Source organism: Mauremys mutica, chromosome 2 (assembly GCF_020497125.1).
Source record: "Mauremys mutica isolate MM-2020 ecotype Southern chromosome 2, ASM2049712v1, whole genome shotgun sequence".
Taxonomy (NCBI): Eukaryota; Metazoa; Chordata; order Testudines; family Geoemydidae; genus Mauremys; species Mauremys mutica.
In genome coordinates, this window is record NC_059073.1 from 243,203,760 (window position 1) to 243,208,930 (window position 5,171).

The 5,171-nt window shown below is 33.9% G+C and overlaps 1 protein-coding gene across 2 annotated transcripts in view; it reads right to left on the minus strand.

The window, feature by feature from the left end:
* Positions 1–203: 203 nt before the first annotated feature.
* The window catches only part of TMEM106B (transmembrane protein 106B), a 29,653-nt gene continuing 24,685 nt past the window's right edge, over positions 204–5,171 (minus strand). For both annotated transcript variants that reach the window (XM_045005450.1, XM_045005451.1), the window contains one exon: positions 204–5,171. This exon is cut by the window's right edge and continues 283 nt beyond it. The gene's annotated coding sequence lies outside the window, so the exon portion shown is untranslated.

The following is a 5,171-nucleotide window of genomic DNA, read 5'->3' on the forward strand; positions in this document are numbered from 1 at the left end:
AGGTTCCCTTTAAAAATAAACTAGCAGGTAAAAAAGTAGATCCTCAGGCTCACACAGGCTTGCTGCTAGAGAGTCTCAAATGTACATACAACACTATGAAACTTAAGCCATTAGTGTATGAAAACTCCAGACATGAGAAAATCAATTCTTTTCTTAGAAAACATCGGATTGAAGTTAGTTATTAAAAAGCTACAGGATCCAAGTTTACTTTCAAAAAGTAACTTTTAATAGCATTCTTTCCAAACGAGTGCACAATTCTTTTTAAAATCCCCCCTTATGAAGTCCCTTTTAGAATTTTAAACACAAGTGGTGATATAACTTTATATTCCCCTCAGTTTACTAACATTTTAAGACAATTGATGTGTCCTAGAAGCATGTCCACATACACTTTGACTCATGGAAGTTTTATTTACCATGCTTAATAAACTGAATGCAAACAGATTATATTTGCCACACAATTACAAGAGCAACAGTTACAGTTTCTAAATTACAAAAATAGTTATTACTTATTAGCATCTCTATACATATCTTTAGCAATACGCATTTTCTGTACAATGAACACTACTAGTGGTTAAACTGGTGAAAAATGACTCATTAAAACAAAAGTAAAGGACTAGGTAATTAAGTGGCTTAATTAGTATATAATGTAAAAACTTTAATGCCCAATAGACAACTATGCCAAAACTGTAGGGCTTGTTCCCAATCATCAACCATAAGAAATGGCAGTATACTTACTGGTGCACTACCAATACCTAACGCTGTAACTCAGCATTTTAATCCAATCCAGGGAGTACATTCTGGTATTGACAGAGCCCACACACTGGGGCTTCTCTACTCTCCACATTTCTTACCAATTAAGAATTGTTCCTGACAAATAATGATGGGTTCTTGATAATCTTAAGTAGGCCCAAACAAGAATAGAATTCCATGACCAGCAGGAAAAAACAAACAAAAAAAAAAAAACCTACAATTCCTTACCCTGTCAGCATAACCAATTAAATAAATTAGCGTTTAAGGGTTTCTCAAACAAAAAAGTATATGGTGCTTTTGTAATACATCTAGTAGTTACCATTCCAGTGAGCAAGACAGTCCAAGACTGATCTAAAAATCATTCTAAATAATGAATACTATTGCCTTTAGACCTCTTAACACACTAAATTCATGTTTTTAACATGCTGAATAAAAAGTGTATTAGTTATTTGTTATCCCAACACATTTCTGATTAATACAGTTTAAAAGAAGGTAGGTTTCCCCTTTTAGAAAAGGAATATATCTTAAAGTGTTGCCAGATGTGGTGTTTTGGATTATTTTTTTACTTAAGTTATGACAAATGTCAACCAAGGGCCTTATCCTGAAAACTTTATTCATGTAATTAACTCTTGCACATTAAGTAGTCCCATTGAAGTTAACAGGAATATACAAACAAGAAATGGGTTACGGGGCCAGGTGCCAAGTTATTGGCAGACAACTTACAAAATGGTTTTTGGTTATAGATGTGTTATATTTTTCAGCTTTTAACAATGACAACTAAAAAACATTTTGCCTTTAACACTCAAAACACACCATCTCCAAACACCTCAATTGTTTCACCCTTTCCAAGGACATATTTCAGTTAATCAGCTGGTAGCACTAAGTCCATGATGAAAACGTAAAGCATCACTGGTAGAGTAGTCTGATCTAGTCACTGTTCATTAAAAAACAAAAACAACGTTTTGAATTATACTACTATTTAGATTACTCACTTGGAGAATTTCAAGGACCACTTGTATGAACGTCAATCAGTGTGTGTTAAAATAAAGTTGTCAAATGTAACAGCAATGTTAATATTAAAGTCATGCATGCATCAGAAGTGCATTAAAACTGACAAGCTATGCTGCATAGCAAATTGTTACAAGAACACTGACCTCTACATTGCATAATTATTTTAAAAATTGTAACCTTCTATCAAAGAGCCTCCAGATGAGGAAACAAGTTACAAATGTGGTAGAACATCTAGAAGGCATTTTTCTTCCCCAATTCATGAGTAATAATTTATCATGGGCTCTGTCTTTCAGAACAAAAGTTGCCTTTTGAACTCCTCTACTGTGTATTCAGTCGGTAGATCTCCAGGGTTTGTAGGATACCTTTTTTTAAAAAAAAACAACTAACATTTTGATAACATAAATGAGTCCTAAGGATAAGAGATCAATCCAGTTAAGAGTAAGTGTATGGGTCATTTTAGCCAAATACATGTAGGATCAGCTGTTACAGTATACATTTATATTAGCCTCCCTTTCCACCCCACATCGCAGTTCCAGAGTTAATTCCAATGGATGCAAAATAAGCACCTTAAATTTAAGTTACCATCTCCTCAGAGACTTTGTGGCCAAATAAATCAGTATTTTACAAACTAAATTATACAAGGATATGCTTCACTATGGACTTAATTAGCAGCTTTTGGGGCTTCTATGACAAGAGAACGCTTTCCAACCTACATTTCTTGTACTATTTCAGGCCCTGATTCTGCATAAGAACTCACGCATTAGCCCCATCATACACTCAGGTAGATCCCTTTTCAGAATCATAACCTTAGCAGTTAAATATTAAGAACTCGACATTCTTGTAATCTTGAACCAAAAGTTTCTTAGCTGGACTAGCCTAAGGAAAGTAACTAGCTTTTACACAGATGTATTACTACTGACAGCACTGTTCACGGCAAGACACATTTTATTAATGGATCATTGTCTCAAAATAGCCAATACTTAAAAGATTATATAGAAGTAAAATTACATAAGAGTTTCAGTCTATTTCTGAACCCCCAGTTTTGTTCACAGAATGTTTTGCACTGTACCATTGGCAGGTTCTGGCCTTAAATCTGGCATGGCCAGATCCAGAAAGAAATACACTATGATTTAGGAAGATCCTGCAGTGGCAAAGTGCTCTAAAAGTAGCAACTCTTAACACACACTACTCTCTGCTGCTGGCACATGGGTCTGGCCAGAGCCTCTCTATATCCTAGTCACTGGCTGAGAAATCAGCCCTCTTAAACTATCGGCAGTTAGCTGTTCCACACAAATAAAGGTACAAACTCCCCACACAGCCAACCTAGTATCACCAATCACCAACCCCAACCCCAGGCATACTTTGCTATTGCCAGCCATAGTCAAAGACTGGGCATTTGCAACTACGTTTATGTATATAACAGCACTAGGTTATATTAAGTGCAGTATAACTTTTTTGATTCTGTTTGTTCACCATTTTTCAAGTTTACAACCAACTACCAAAAAATATTTTTAAGAAGGCAAGAAGTAACTTGGTTTTGTAATGCCAGCATTGTCTCTTTTGGTTCAATGAGTGTGACCTGACCAACACTATTTACAGAAATGTGATGATTTAAAGTCCAGTAACGCAAAGGGATATAGGCAGGCAAACCTTTACACCCATGCAGAACCCTTAGCAGGACCATCACTTATAGCAGAGTAACTTTTTTTTTTTTTTTTTTAAATTGTGAAGTTTAGCTACATACAACAAAAAATGTGAAGGGGAAAACAAAAAACAAAACAACAAAATTACATTTTCAAGCTTTCAGACTATTTCTTAGCTGAAAAGTTACCTTTAGAATATAACACTACTGCCAATGAATTGGATTCTTATTTTTAATATCCTATGTTAGAAAGATACGGAAGCATTAAAGCTGAAGTTCCTGTTTTTTAAAAATACTGTTCATTTCAGTTTAACAATCTAACCGCTCAATGGCAAGTATACATTAACCTGTAAAGTATCCAATTTAGAACTAACTAAATCAGGATTCTTTTAACTAAAACTGAAGACATTATTTGGATTCAAGTAAAAGAACAAAAAAGTGTTTTAAAACACATTAAAGGTAGTCTCGAAAAAATCAAAGAAATTTTAATATTAAATCTAAATTAAATTATGCTCTTCACAAGGTGAAATGCATAAGAACACAGTTCCACGGCCAATTATACCTGGCATGCAGTGACACTGAAGACATTTACTCTGGATTATTTTGTTATCAGAAAGTAGCCATATTTGAGTTCTTGTAGTTTAGTGTTTGCATAGGCACTTGCACTTTTACCAAAAAAAAAAAAAAAAAAAAAAGTCACTCTCCAATCTCAATGTGAAGTGTGAGGGCTTAAGAGGATTTGGGCAACTACTGCTTATTCAGTCCATACAGATGTTAAACTACGTGTCAGTGTTAGGTCCACATTCTTTATATTTCAAAGCGAATATGATGCGTTATATTTTCAGTTTACATTTAGTTGCCCAAAAGCCATACCTAGACTTAGTATGTATACTGTTTAAGTGATTCTGTGTAAACTTGAAAGTGATACACTTGTACTCCAAGCTACTACTACAAAAAATTAAATAACTTTATGCATTTTGTATTTTTCATTATCCAATAGAGACTTCAACATTTTTCTTTAACTCAATGATGAATTTTGCAAAGCAGTCATGAATTTTTGTCATATGCATTATTCGTTTTTAAAAATATGAATAATGAACATTTTCTTTAAACTTCCCCTCCTGGGGTAGGGGCAGGGAGGAGGTAGAAACAAAAACAAAAGAACAGTAGCCAGCTTAACACCAGATCCAAAATTCCACATTCAAGGAAAACAAAAACCTTCATTCAAGTCAATAAGAGTTTTGTTTGTGTTTAAGGAGTGGGAAATAATAAAATCAAGCAGTTAACCTGTAATGGAAGCATATCTAAAACAGAATTCCAATACAAAGAAAGCTGTTTTTCCATAAGTTTACTAATGCATCCTCAAGGACTATAAGTTACCACATATATAGACATATCCAGACACTCTAAAGGAAACTGGTGACTTAAATAGAAGCCTTGATCTGTACTATATGTTATAGTTTCAGTTCTTAGTATTTAACTTTTAGCTTATATATTTATTCCTCTCTTACAAATGTTCCTTAGTGACATTGTTTCATCTATACAGATAAATATATGCACATTTACTTTAAAATTCTTGTAGCCACATTGTGCTGTAGGCAATCATTCAAGTTCTCCGTCTGAAAATTTAAGATGCATTTTTCTAGTGAAACAATTTGATAGAAATGTCTACATATCATAATAGTAAACAGAAGGAGAAATACACTGTTCAACAATTGTGGCTATATACATTTTGCACTTTTCCTTCTCCCACAGATCATATTATAAG